Here is a 16,335-nt window from a genome sequence, read left to right on the forward strand (position 1 = left end):
AGCAGTCAATGCGAGACATTATGAAACAATGAACCAGAGTCTGAGCATCATTACAGGTGTCAGAAACTCCACACAGAGCCATAGCAAGGTTTGGGGCAGCCACCCGTATATTTGGTATTCTGGCTGCGTCGTAAAAGTCATAAAAATGTTTATACAGCACTAATGTGCACAAAACAGAGTCCAAAACAGATCTGAGGGAATAAGAAAAAGGTGGAGGCTCTTAAAGGGGAAGACAGGAAGTGAAGTCAGAGGGGTTGGGCTCATAAGGGTCTTCAGCCATGGGCTCGAGCCTGGACGTGACATCAAAGGTGCCGGAGCCAACAAGGTTTTTCTCTATAGGCTCGGACCTGGAAGTGACATCAACAGGGCCAGGTGGAATCTCCCATGGATGGTCTGCAGGCCAAGGAGAAAAAGAATCAGTGCACTCTGCCACATCCTGAACGGACTCATAATTGCCCTTACTCAAGCCCTTTAGCTGCCTCCCATGCGCACATGTGTGACACAGGATAGAAATGGATGCAGGCGGACAATGTTACAGAAATGATAGAATGAAGTTTTGGAAAGAGCCCTAATATGTAGCTCTAAGTTAAATGATGAATCAAACAAAACACCAAGATTTCTGACAACAGGAGCAGGTTTGACAAGTGTACCATCAACAGAAACAGAGAAGTTGGACGCCTTAGAAAGTTGGGATTTTGGGCCTACCAGTAACCAGTACCAGTAAAAAGAGTTCTAGGCGTAGACTTAGCACCATTTATGAGAGAGGAATAATAGTTTGAGCGAGCAGTATTAAGGGCATTCCTACAGTATATTTAAGTATGCACTCAGTGTAAGGCTGTGAGTAAACTATGAGGCCTGTTTTCTTATAAAGCCACTCAAGACACCAGCTAGTGTCTTTCGTAGCTCTGAGCTCATGGGTGTACCAGCAACAGAAGTGGGTGGGTGGAACCTGCCTCGTCCTTAAAGCAGCAAAGTTATCTAACAGTTGTGAAACACAGTTCTTTTAAAGGGAAACCATGCTTTCAGGAGAGGAAAGTCTATGTAGCCCAAAAAAAGATGAAGAAAGAAGGGAAGCAACAAACAAATTGGAATTAACAGACCTGATATTACGATAACAGACAGACTTTTTCTCAACAGAAGTAGTGGTAATAATGCTAAAGTTACATTCAATAAGCTTATGATCAGAAATACCAGAGAGTGAACCTGTGACAGAGACATTATTCAAGCCATTTGAACAAAGCAAATCAAAAATATGACCATGAGTATGAGTGGGGAAATGAACATGCTGTGTCAAGTCAAAACATTCCAAAGTAGAGATGAACTCATCTGTAAGAGAGCAGTTGATATCAAAAGGAATAGTAAAGTCACTACATACAATTACAGTAGGGCAAAGAGATGAGATTACAGTGAGAAGTCGAAAATTCACCACAGATTTGGGAGGATGATAAACTAAAAACAGCAGCACAGAAGGGGAGGAAAACAGCTTCACAGCAGATGTGCCTTCAAAAAAGGAGAGGTCCTTCATTGTTAAGTTAGATCTATAAACCACAGCCAGGTCACCTCCTTTTCCATTAACCTGGGTTTAGATATGTGGCTGTAGTCAGGAGCAGTCTGCAGTCACCAGGTTGTTGCCAAGTTTCTGTAAGAAGAAACATGTCCACTTGCTTCTGGGAGATGAGGTCGTTTATCAGTGAGGCCTTGTTAGTGATGGAGCAAGCATTCAATAGGGCAAGCCTAATGTTGGAACTTCTGGGAGAGTTGGGCGTAGAAGTGGATGAAGATGGTCCATGTTTATTCCTCGGAGGGCTTGACTTTAGTAATAGTAAAAGTTGAAAAAAGTAGCTCTTTACAACACCATTTATCTGTTTGTCAAATTTAAGTTTGAAGTTTAATATCATACCTAGATTTTTTACATGTGATCTAATATATGGAGTCAAAGGTCTCAGCTTATTTGCAATTATATTGGTAGATCTGAAAGGACAGAAAAGAATAACATCCATCTTGGATTTGTTTATTTGGATAAAATCTGATACCATCTAGCATTTAATATGTTATTGTTAGTTAGTATTATCATTAGTTATTTGGAAACTGTAAATTGGAGTGTTTGTGAGTGAGCTTCATGATAGATTTGTGGCTTCTTCAGGCTGTTTTCTGCCTTGCTTGCCACAATACTCCCATAATCGGGCTCCCTGTGTCTCTTCTACCTAGAAAATGGCTGAATGGATGTTTCACAGAGTGTGACACAGAAATTAGAGTTGCTCCTTTATAACTCCCAAGTCCAGGCTTTGGCACTTTGTTTATGGATCTTTTCCATTCCGCCAAGATGCTTTATGAAGCTTGAGTCAGGCTTTACTTTATTCAGTACATTTCTTACTGGACTAAACACTAACACAAAACACATTAGATCTCAGTTAGTCACACTTAAATTTATAGAGTGTATTTCCCTTTGAGCACATTTACACAACTCTTGCCAAAGCAACTCATATGATTTTTTCACCTTATTGCTGTCAACATTTGCCATTAACTTTGTCTTTTTTGTATAGATCCTTTCATAATGAACGCTCTTACAAAGACAGTTATATAGTCATACCAGAAAACAAAACACAGCTAAAGAGGTAATCTTCATATGAGCCAGCAGTACGCTTGGCTGTTCTCATTGTCTCCCATTGATTCTTGTAAAATGTCTTGGATAGATAATTAGAATTCACATAACATCACATGCTATCTTCAGACTGGTACACATTGTTAATCAAACGATGACACTGATAAAAAATGCCATTGCAATTCAGAATATATTATTGTGTCAGACAATCTCCTGATGTATTCTGGGCTTCCATGTGGTAAGTTAACAGACATTTTATCACACAAGATTTTATCCTCTACAATTCATATTAAATGATGGTGACCTTTTTGAATTATATTTGGTATTCATGAGACAATGTTAATATCATGTTTCACAAACATAAATACTGGTGACTGCTGCTTCATTAATTTGAAAAAGCTAATGTTCTTCAAATATTAGCCATTTTAAGATCTATGAGGACTGTAGGAATTTAGTGAGCCCAGCATTTCCAGCACTGCAAAATTAATATAATGTGAATACTGCTAATAAGTGGTGCCTTCAACTATTTGCTTCTTTTTAAAATCATGTTATGCTTTATAGCACCTTTTACAGAAAATACAAAAACAAAACAGAAAAAGGGGATCATTATATGTGAAAGTTATAAAAATGTTAATGAACAGTGAGCATTTTCTCTAGAATTTGTTTACGACTTAGTGTTCTTAAAAGGAGGTGTTTAGTATTTTTCCAAGTGTGTTATTTCTTCACAATCATGGTATATATTAACATGACACTTGAAATTGTGTTCTAAAATGAAGCTTATTTTATATTCTTTCAAAATACCTTGTCTGTTCTTGCAGTTTACAATGGGATTGTAGGCTACCAGGGTCCAAAGTTAAATGGAAAACGTCAAAATTTACCAAAAAATGTCCAAAGTGAAATAGCAACAGTTTCGATTTGCGAAAAACCTCCCTTCTGACTTTATGAGGCATCCTTGTATTGACAAAAGGAAACTAGAAATAATTATTTTATCACAGATTCTTGGTATTGTTTTCTGAAGGTATGGATATAACTTTTGCTCGTTTGCCATGGTTGCAGTTATGGCAACCCAATGCCAAACCCTAGCCCATTACATTCTGTGTTGTTATCTTACAAAGCCTACAGAGCCAATCCACAACAGGTACAGGGAAGTGAGTTTCCTTGTACTTTATACGCATAACAATAAATCTGAACTGATTACACTTCATTGTATTTTTAATAAAAGCCTTACATTTTTGAAAAAGCATGATTTTTCTTCATCACTCCGCACTGTCTTTGTGCAATGCAGCCGCAGAGAGCTTAAACAACTTGGTACATAAAAAACAACAAGGGGTGAGCGAGCTATCTTGAAGGCTTTTACTGGACGTACTTAGTTGTAAACTGAAATATATACAGAAGAAACATACAAGCATTTACATGTGTACAATCAAAGACAATAAAGAATGATTTACAAAGAAATATACATAGCAGACAGTGTACATTAAACAATAAAGCTTTAAAAGACACTTACAAGGCGAGTGATTTCCACGGTTGGATCAAGACAAAGAGAAGTGCGTAGACAGAGGTTCAAATTGCTGCGTACCACAACTAACCTGACACAGGGGTTTATATACCCTAAGGATACGTTTTGGACGTAACTGAAACAAGAGATAAAGGGGTGCCTACGTGAGACACATGGGGTGTATTGTATTCAAATGTTTATTATGGGACCTACATGCTTTACGTGAGTTTCATAGACTTTTATAGTACCACTGTGAGTGTGGGACGTGACTGACAGGTGTGTTAATAAATGACAATATGAAGGGGGAGCACAGTTCAACAAATAACAGTCTCAAATAACAAGATGTGGTGCAGAACAATGATTTAAAAAAAACTAAGAAAATTAAGAAGGCAGAGTGTACAACAGACATTAATCAAGTACCACAAACTAATTACCAATTTCTTTAATGCATAATAAGTCCTGCTTCTTAGCAATATTTAATAAAACAGCTGATGATGAAGTTTCTGATTGAGTGAATTCACTGATACTGATGCCAATCAATCTGTGAATGCATTGGAAGAACATGCAGACTCCATGTAGATCCTGGAGCTATGAAACAGGAATGACAGCCTCCTCTGGCTATGTTAAAACATCTGTAATGAACTTACTAAACATTGACCTAACTAAACTTATGAATGTATAATGTATAAATTAGTCTTCATGTGTGTGTGTGTGGGTGTGTATATGTGTGTGTGCCCTGTGATTGACTGGTGCCCTCTGTGGATGTTGTTTTTGCCTCGCATCCATCCAATGATCACTAAGATAGGCTTCAGATATACCACAATCCTTGGGTGGGGATCCGCTGGGAGTTTTGAGTGCACTGTTAGCAGTATATCACATCAAAGATCAGGTTGGGATGGGGATGTGTTTTCTGTCAGTGCGGGAGGTGCCTCAAACATCAGCAAGACCTATTGCTTTAACAATCCAGTGGCAGCAGGCAGTATCTTTCCAAAGTAAAGAAAAAAAAAATCTTCCATGTGGTACAAGAATATAAGTGATCATGTGACTTTTTTCAGTGATTATTGTCTAGTTGTCTACAGAACTGAAACAACAATTTACATCTTGACATCAATATTCAATGTCAATAGCGACACTTGGCAATGACTTTTTGCCCTGAAGGGTGCTGCCTTGCCGTAGAGGAAGATGAACTTAGCAGTTAGTCTTCTTTTAAAATGGCTGAATATTACAACAATGGTTTGCATTTTGCTTATTTTCCTTCTTAAAATGGAATGGATATGCGGTTTTGCAATATGTGTGAAATCTCAAGATGATTGATACTTAATGACATTTTTGGCTTGAAAAATGAACGTATTCAGTATATTATAGGATTTTGCTTTTATAATGAGACTATATACTCAAATATAAACTACAAGAGTGGGACAGTTATTTTTAAATTTTTTATGTAATTTTTTTAATTTATAAAATATGCTTCACTTTTGAACACAAATTTCTTGCAAACTAATATAAACTATGATTGTAAAGAAAGAAATCAACTTGATAAATGCCAAACCTAATCTTTCATTCTATCACCATCATTTTGACTGCATTTTAACTGCTAAAATAAAGCTTGTATTTTGCATTTTCAGCAATATTCCACTCTAAGTACAATTTGAAATTCCTAACTTGTTTTTCACTTCAATGTGCTTATCAGCCCTGTGGTGAGTGTTGGATTTACTGCATTGCATATGTTCGTTCTTTTCTTTCATAATTCTTTACTCATCCATTAAGTGTTTTTTTTAAACTTCCAGACAGATACTGTCTTTTGCTAAAATATTATTAAATAAATACTTCTGGAAAATCAGAGTAGTGCACAAAAGTGAAATGTGTTCATGAATGTTTGAATGGAAGAAACTCCTCATTTCCGATTCATCGATCAAAAGCTCTGTCCTCAATTCAAGAACTCAGATTCAATTGAATGGGCTTCACTTTTGTACACTGCTGTGATTTTCCAGAAGTATTTATTTAATAATATTTCAGCCAAAAATAAAGGTGTTTTGGACATTGTGAACTTACAACTAGATAACAGACATGTGGATTAGGCAGTAACCTGAGATTTTCTTTTTCAGTTATTTTTCAGCATTGCCCCTCCCCCCCACTGAAACCCACTGAAACTTTATTATTTTCATTCTCCATAAAAACATGATAATTAAACATTTTTCCCCTGCCATTAAAAACAACATGGCATATGTAACAAACACAAAAATATATCTTTTTTGGGTTGTGTAACCTTTAACCTGTGAATGTTTCAATAGCAGACATAATATAACAATTGCATTATTCAGCTGTATTTGTAAAGCACCATAGGGTGCTGTTAAATGATTCACTAAATTTACTGTCCATATTTGAACATCTTTGATAAAAGAGATGTTCTACACTGTATTGTTTTGTCATCAATATTTTATTTGGTTCTCCTATATTGTAGGTTTAATGGAAGGGTTTATAAATTCACTGCTATCTCCAAGAAGTGCTTCAGCTGTTTTCATGTACGTGTAGTACAGGAAATGCTCTTGGAAATGAGGAATACTTCATTGAATTATAAAGGCAACACGACATTCAATCCTGAGACATAGAGATCTGCTCAGAGCCATCTCCCAAACCAAATCTTAAGGTGGCCATTTGCATAATTGTGCTTAGACAGTTGTCAATACCAATTTCCAACATGAAATTAAATACGTTTTCAAGAGCTGGTTATGAGAACTGTCTTAATAAAACACTGGTGACAAAAGAGTTTAAATTAAACTAATAGCTGTCGGCTACTGCAATCAGTTAAATCTTAGACTGAAGAGAGTGTTCGTAACATGAAGTCAGTTCCACTATAGGCAGAAATCCTACGCTCCAGCAGATAAACTAGCATCAACAGAATAGGTCTGTTTACTCAAATGCCATGCAAGATTTAAGCAAACAACAACACAGAAATTCAAGCAGGCAATAATTGCATTAAACCACTGTGAATGTTGTAGGCAATTAAGTAACATATTGATATAATGCGATAGATAGCTAGATAGATAGATAGATAAAAACACCACATAGCAAGTGTGACTATATTAAAAAAAAGAGTTTAAGATGACAGATAATTTTAAATTGTGATTTAGATATCATCTGTAAGTAAAGAAATAGCATGGAGAGAAAATCTTGTGAAAGCAGACTGTTAAAATAAAATACATGTAAATTTTAACTAAAATTAATTTATTTTAATAGAATTAAACACCTCAGATTAGTAGCAAAACTCTGGGAGCCAAGAAGATAATCTGAGAAAAGAGAAGTATAATTATTTATTTTATGGTGGTTCTATCATAGGAAAATAATAGGTGGTGAAGTGGGAATATGTTTCTAAAGTTAATATTAAATAAGGAGTGACAAACTAGAGACACATAACATGGCTTTCAAAAGACAAATAAATTTCCCAGCAACATACATAGCAGTGTTAGAAACACCTAGGTAATGATATCTTGAGCTAGTGTTTGATATGAATGACTTCTAATTTCATACACTAAACTTGAGATAGACTTATTTGGGGCTTATTAATTGAAGTGGCATTATATTACAGTTAGATGGAGTCTAATGTAATGCCTTGCCTAGGGTAACAAGAACATAAACATTTAAATAATATTCTGTATTGTCTTGATTCAGATTCTAATTGTAATGTGGTTGCCACAAAAAATAGGATGAAAAGAAATGGCAGGTAAGGGGCATGGAAAAAAATTAATTATAGGGTCATCAATAGTTGGATTGCATGTAAGCTTTATTAAGACTGGCCAATTCTTAACAAAGTCCTGCATTTCTAAACTCATGATATACCCTGGCAATAAATTCACAAGGTTAAAGCCCTGTGATGATGCATTGTTCAGAATACACTCTTTTTTGCTTAATTAAATTACTCCTGTTATAGATTCTGGTTTCCAGAAAGAAAACAATGTAATTGATTAGTCCAGTTTATTATTTAGCTATGTGCCCCACTACGGATTTGCATCCCAGCCACAGTTCTACAAAGGAAGTCAATGTTTCCAGGAGAGACTCTGGCTCCTTATGACCATTCAAGTGGGTTCACAAAGTGGTAAATGGGGTTTAATATGATCACAGCTAATAGAGAGATGCATGTTAGCAGAAGCCATACGTGACCAGGATTATATTGAAATGTTGGTTAGACTAGGATAAAGAGAAACTCCTCATAAAGATAGATAATTTACACAGAAAAGCTGAATGAAAAAAAAAATCACAAGATTAATTTTTACTAAAAAAATCCATGGGAAAGAAATTGGTCCGAATGAGTTGAGTTTAAGATGTTAGAAAATGATACAGTCAAGTTGTTTATTTCCGTTTGTCAGCAGATATAGAAAATGTGGAAAAATGTGAAGGAGTTGCACTTAAATATTAATACTAAAGTAAGGTAAAGTGGGGAAAGTGTCCTACTACTGTAGAATTTCTCTGATTACTTACCAAAGTAATATCAAGTATCACTTGACATAATTAAAACTATAATCTTACAAGGAACAAACAACATAGTTTGTGCCAGATGGATTACAGACAGAAATTGGAATTTAAAATCAAATTGACAATACTTTGAATAGAATGAAAAAAGAGTGTCATACAGTTTCATATATTGCACAATTATTTGATTATTATTATTGATACTAAAACAATGGAACACACTAGCCTCTTTTGCTTATAGAAACCAATAGTTCTCCCACTCATTTAGTCGGATTTGATGTTCAGGTTGACTGTCTCTTTTCAAGCACTGATTGCATAAAAAAATAATAGTTCCAGGTAAGAGAATAGGACTTACTAATACAGTATTTGTATAAAAGATCTGCAACAAAAGGCTGAATTCAAACAAAGTGCTGGAAGAAGATAACATTTTTCCAAGAATATTTTAGTGTCAGAGACAAAATATACAAAACCCATGATGAGTATTCTACTAGTATCACTTCATACTTGAAATTCTTAAGCATTGGAAGTTACCGCATATTATTCTATTAAAAACTAGCTGTGCTACCCATCTAAGACTGGTTAAAATCTAACTACTTAATGCAGACCTCATTGTTAATCTATGCGGTACACCATCTATTATAATGTGTTTTGTAATGCATGTAGCCTTAAAATGCATTGCATTTGTTATTCCAACAGATGGTGCATCACAATTGTAGTAATAAAATTAATTACTAAAATGTTTGTGATGTACCCTCTGTTGGAATGATAAGTGCAATGCATATGTCCATGCTAAAAAAGCAAAGTTAATCTTTGCAATGTGCTGTCTGTTTCAATGACACTTGCAATGCATTTTATTACTAAAAATGTTTGTGATGCACCATCTTTTGCAATGACAAAGACATTGCAACCCGACGGACGAACATATATTCTTTTATTAAAGTGGATGGTGATTGGGTTGATCCAAGTAGCTAAAGGCCAGTATCCTTATCATGCATCATCACTATATTAATTATTATTATTATTATAATTTTGTGTGTGCTTTTGTTACCGTTTTTTAAAGCAGTCTTATGCTTCTTTAACAACCTTGTGTAGTGTGAAGTAGAACTGATGAATCTTCTATTTCATGCAGGTACATTTTAAATGACAGTTGTGACAGATAGGGGGCGCAATCGCTCCCTTGAACCCCTTCCAAGATTCCAGACACCAGATAAAAGTCCAAAAGTTGACTTTATTCTTCTTCAACAGTGCACAATGCACCCTACTCTCCACAATGCTCATACAATAAACCAATAATTACTACAATAAATTCTCCAACACTCCCAGACGCGTTGCCACCCTTCCACCCAGCTCAGCTCGCCGTAGGGGAGCTCCCACAATCCTTTTATAGTCCCTGACCCAGAAGTGTTCCAATCCCCAGTCCATGTGATCTTCTATCACTTCCAGGTCAGATCAAAAGTCCTTTTCTTCACCTTGGAAGTACGTGACTTCTGCCGTCATTCTGCCTATGACGCACTTCCGAGTTATAGGGCACATATGACTCTTTGCTCCTCCCTGCAGCTCCCTCTTGCGGCCCCTGTGGTATCCAGCAGGGCTGTGGATGAAAACTCCATTGTCCATGATTCCCTGCTGGTCTTCGGGGCACCTCCATACTGCAGGGAGGGCTCCATCTGGTAGCCTGGGGGTATTGGCTGGGATGACAAGCCGGTCATAGACCACACAGTGTTTAGTCAAGTATAACACCAAGGATGAGGTGATATGAGTAATATTTCAGGAGTGTATTATTCATGGAAACATTAAACTCATAGGACACTTTAGGATTCTCCAGAAGAATGACAGACAAAACAGTTTTATGGCATTTGACTTGAGTCACCAGCATTGTCAGCCATCAAGCGTGCCATTTTTTTCATAGTATTCTTTCCTTTTCCTTTTACCTTGATGGTACAGCAGATATCATTTGCATAAATAAATCTGTGACTGTTGGTATCTGACAGATCATTGATATAAATATTAAACAAGATTGGAGACAACACTGATCGTAGTGGAAATCCACTGTTTGGTTATTTTCATAAACCTGCATCATTATCTAACATATGTATTATATGTTTCTGATTTTGTATAATTAGCTCTGCCAGGCAAATAAATCAGTATGGCAAACAATTTGACAACTTCAGTAACAGTCATGTATACCAAACTGTATCATAGGCAGGTGACAGGTCCAGAAATACAGCTCTTGTTTGTTTGTTGCTGGAAGCCATTCTTGATTTAACTAGTCATGGCTCCTACTTGATCAAAGGGGCTTCAACCTTGTCTAATGCCTGCCTGATTGATATTTAAAATAGAGACAATAATGGAGGAAATACATCGTAGTACCGCATGTTTGAGTAATTTATAACATATGCTCAGGAGAGAAATAGGTCTGTAATTTGTTGCAGCCGGTGGGTCTTTTAATTGCCTTTTCCAGGGTTATCACTTTAGACTGCCTTCTACATTTTGACATTCTTTGAGAACGAATAAAAAAGTGTGAAATTCTTGTACATACACTAGGATCTAAGTGAGTCAAGAACTCAAGATGAATACTATCATAACCAGGATCTTTATCTTCTACCACATGATTTATTGCTTATATTATTTCAGACACTGTAAATGCTGCAGACACCCTTTATCATTTATGTGTCAACAGTATTGTAGGCATTCATCATGAAAAAAATTGTTCAAACTTATTTTCCTTCTTAAAAGACTGGAAACTGCATTTGCAGTCACTGGTGCAGGATTTGATTTTGGTAGCCATGGTGAAAGATGCCCAACTTCTATTACTATAGTGCACAAAGTTCAATTTAACAGTTGATTCTTCCCATCCTATCCATCTTGTGCTGTCAAGTGGCTTTAGCAAATGGTCAGCAATTTCTAAATCTCTGGATTTTTCAAACTGCTCCAGTAATATCACTGATTCCTTATTCACACATGGAATACAAACAGGCAGATTGTCACTTGGAATGGATGCATATGCTGCTTGTGAGTGTGCACTTTGAAACCTTTTTGTTTGCTTCTTCCAAGGATATATTGTTTTGTGGTATGATTAAAATACTCCTATCCACATCTCCACAAATAAACTCAAATTTGCTTTGCAAAAAGTCTGTCACCGCTATGGTGTACATTTTATAGCTGGCAACTTTAGACAAATATGTATAACAGAAGGCCGATGCTGACTATGTGGAGAATTATTTAACATGCTGCAATGTGCTAAATGCAGATGACCATTCATACATGATAGCTGCCACTAGTCTGGTGGGAACTTTTTGCCACCTTGCAGATTTATATGTGCCATGTTGTCTGGAATTCTGTATAAGAATGAGGACATCACATGATGTCCAGTTTTGTAGACAAACACCTGCAGCATCACTGGAGTTATACCCCCAGTCACAATAGTGACTGTTAAAGATGTAAACAGCAGGGCATTTAAATGATGGAAGTGGTATACTTTCATTCCAGTTTTCACAAAATATTTGTTATAGAAACATTTCTAATCTTGATAACATCACAATGAACTGATGAACTGTTAAAATCTCACACATCTATAACGTTTGATCTCACAATTTTTGTTTTGCCCTCTTTGACATGAAGATTATAACGAAGTCAAAACATCCAGTCCTAAAGTGATTAGTCTTGTCAACATCTGCATGGGTCTCCTGTAGACAAATGACATCCACTCCCTGTGATTCTACAATTGAACATTTAGCTGTTGATAATCCCCTACCATTCACGTGGAGAATATGCAGAGCTTGAAAATCGTCGTCCAAATTGTGGGCTGTTGTTGTTGCTGATATGGTTCAATCGACTAGCAGCATCGTTTGTCTTCCTGAGCAATGAGGTACTTATACTGAAGGCAACGAGGTCACAAATGCCATCTTCTCTACTAGTATATTAATGGAATTAGTTATTAAGAAAGAAAGAAAGCATGTCAGGAACAGGTGTATAGTGTCTGATGGGGAAAGTCATATTTTTAGAAATATGTAGCAATTCTATTAGAAAGAAGCAAAAGTATATGATCAGAGAAGTGCATATGCCATTGTTTTATTTGATGTTCAGAAGAATTTTGAAAAGAAACCACAAGAGAGGTTAGGTATCAGATTACCTTAAACACTGGAAATAAATTGTTATGGTACAAAGGACTTGTTCAGAATTACAGTAAGCAAAGTTAGAAGTGGTTTCCCTTAGGGACAGGTGCTATAGCTGCTGGGATTTTTAACATACTGTATATAAGTAAATGACCTTTGTAAGAATATACATGTATGATAATGTAGATTCAGTCTTATCACTACAAAAGCATATACAAAATATATAGGCTCTGGCAAACTTGTGCGGATCACATTTATTTATGTTAAATTTTAAGTTTTTCATTTAGAATGTAAAACTATAAGATTTCAGTATATAAAGGATGGATTGAAACTTAAAAGTATAAAAGAAGGAACTGGGAGTCCAGAATGAATGAATAATGTTAAAAAAGTAATTGAAAGTAAAGTAGTTAAAAAGTATTATCCTATTATTGATTGAATAGAGATACATTAAATTATCCTGATTAATGTTTATTAACTCCAGAACAGAAAAATCTTTTGTTCTGTATTAATATTCCAATGAATTAATTATTCTGATCCTAGAATGCAGTTAACTTAACTGGGGGACACTGCAACAAACAAACTACAATTAGCATATTGGATTTGTGGACAAACATCAGGGAACAAATAAAGTCTTATCTATCTATCTATCTATCTATCTATCTATCTATCTATCTATCTATCTATCTATCTATCTATCTATCTATCTATCTATCATAATGGACCCTTCACTACTTCCATCCAGACAGTGTACAGAAGTGATTAAGACCTCTAATAGGATATTAGTCTGCGGTGGGTTGGCACCCTGCCCAGGATTGGTTCCTGCCTTGTGCCCTGTGTTGGCTGGGATTGGCTCCAGCAGACCCCCGTGACGCTGTATTCGAATTCAGCGGGTTAGGGAATGGATGGATGGATGGATAGGATATTAGTTTTTACAGTTCAATATATGAATTTTAACTCAAGTGAGGTTATGTTTAAGTTACATAATGAACTAGTGAAGTCTCACCTAGAGTACCATTTGGAGTTTCAGTTTCCATATTACAAAAAGTACATAGCCATACTAAAGAAGGTACAGAGAAGAAAGCCTGAAGAAGTTCAGTTTAAGCAAACAGAGATTAAGATGTAAAATGACTGAATTGTGAAACAACTGGCAATTCCCTAAAAAGTGCTGTGATCTGTAGATGGGAACAGGAAGTCTGGTTTGACCTGCTCAGCCTGTTGCCACTGTGACTCTCACTAGGATAAGCAGTTTGGGATGATGAGATGAGAGGACTGGATTGTTTAAAATGATGTTGAGAATAATTACAGTGGCTCTGAGCTGTTACTTTAAAAGAAAATCTTCAACAAGAGCATTGGGACAGAGGTACAGAGTTGTTAAGGGCAGATTTCACACAGATGTTAGAAAGTGTGAAAGACAAATGGAATAAATTACCTGGTAGTGTGGTGAATAATAGGACTCTGGAGACATTTAAACTTGACTTTTTTATTTTTTGTAGAAATTAAATAAACAGGATTGTCACACTTTGTTGGACTGATTGGCCTGTATTCCTCAACATTTTCTAATGTTCTAATTACTGTCAAATTTGCAGTTTCTTTGAGTAAAAGAAATTTGTGTTTTTGGTCAATTGCTGTGTTTTCACGACAATTTATAATGGTTGCACTACTCGAGAGATTCAAGACAAAAACAACAGAGCCAATTGTAAGGCATGATTTTACTTGTGTGGAAGCCAAGTATATAGGGAATGCTTTAAACTTTTCATCCTGAGTTTGGTCAAGCTGAACAAGAGTGCAGTGCATGCTAGAAGAGTTGGAAGGTAAAACTGAATTTTAGAGTGTTTTACATACTCAGGTTGCTTATGAGTTTCCAGTTACAGGGATAACTTTGAGCTTGGTGTGTGATGAGTTCATTGCTTATGAGCTTGAGTGATAAAGATATTTTGTGTCATTTTGTTTTTACCTACACCTTCAGGTTGTTGTGAGAAACTGTAAAATCTTGGCATGTTCTGGTAGCAGAGATGAAAGCCTGTTGCCAAGTAAACCAGGTTTTTTATATTGGGTTGGGGAGCTGTTGTTTTTTTTCTTCTAAACTGACACTTTCAGAGAGTCTCTTCTCTTTCTCAGAAAGACATCTTTTTCTTTATTTTTGAGATAAAGTAATCTGCAACAAAGAAATCAAGCCACCTCAGAATGCTTACCAGCGTCCTGTTGTTACCAATGGAAGTGCATGAAGATTTGACCCACTCAGGTTGTATGATTCAATGTATCACTGTGTAGTTGGTGTTATTGGTTTTGATGCAAATAGATATAGTTTTTGAGTGAAATCTTAAAGCCAGTCTCTCTCTGTGTAACTCCTACTAGCAGCTAGGAGGTTAGATTGTTCATTCTTTGGTACTGTGGCTCCTTAAGAGCACAAGGGAAAATCTTTGTTAAGCCAATCTACTGGTGATAAAGTGGGTTGAAATAAAAGTTTAAAAGTAAATACAGCCCTAGACAGTGAGCAGCTTGCTATAGAGGTCTCGAAGTTTAAACACACACAGAGTGCAGCAAAAACATTGAGACAGGCAAGAGGTTAAAGGTAACATCTAGAAAATAACCTAAGAGGTTAGTTGGTACCTTTCATGTTATGTGCATGCCATAGGTAATCTGATAAAATACTAAATTAAAGCAGGTTACACCCTGGAGCACCTAGATTTAATATTTTTCTCAACTCAGATGTAGGGTTGTGCAATTATTTCTGAGAGACTTTCTTAGCAAGCAGGTATGTGCAGTGCTGTATAAAAACTCCTAGACTAGGAAACAGACAATTATATTCATAGTCACCCATTACAAAGACAGAATTAGCTTCACCAACACAAAATGAAACACAAGTCAAAACCATTCTGACTTTTCTTTTTATTTGTTTACCATTTGAGTGCTATGTCTCTCATGGAGGTCTTAACCCTAGTCATTCAAAGTTCAGACAGGTTACTGTGTGCACAGGCTTCTTTAATATTTTATTAATCTTATTAGACTCAAACAAAAATCCATTCAAGCAAGTCAAGTTTAACAAAACTAGGCTCGAAACTAATTGACACCCATCCATGAGAAATAGAGCCAGGCCAGCAGAGCAAAATTGAAAAAATAGTAAAAATATGTAAATAAATAAATGAATAAAAATTAATAGAATAAAAAAGAGGGGAGAAAATCCGCTTCCTCAATTTAAATGTTTATTCTAAAATGTTATTGATTAGATCCTGCCAAGTTTTGAAAAGGTTTTGTATAGATCATCTAAGACAGAATTAGATTTTTTCCAATTTTAGATAATATATAACATCAGTTACCCACTGACTTAAAAGAGGTGAGTTAGGATTCTTCCAGTTGAGCAAGATAAGTCTATGTGTTAATAATGAAGTAAAGGCAATAACAGTTTGTTTGTCCTTCTCCACTTCAAGCCCATCTGGAAGTACACCAAAGACAGCTGTTAATGGATTAGGAGGGATTGTCATATCAAGGCTGTTTGAAAGGCATTTAAAGATTTTGGTCCAGAATGATGTTAATTTGGTGCACATCCAAAACATATGGTCCAATGAGGCTGGAACTTGATTGCAGTGTTCGCAGGTTGGATCTTGCCCTGGGAACATTTTGGACAATTTTAAATGAGACAGATGTGCTTGATA

This window comes from Polypterus senegalus, chromosome 1, assembly GCF_016835505.1.
Source record: "Polypterus senegalus isolate Bchr_013 chromosome 1, ASM1683550v1, whole genome shotgun sequence".
Lineage (NCBI taxonomy): Eukaryota > Metazoa > Chordata > Cladistia > Polypteriformes > Polypteridae > Polypterus > Polypterus senegalus.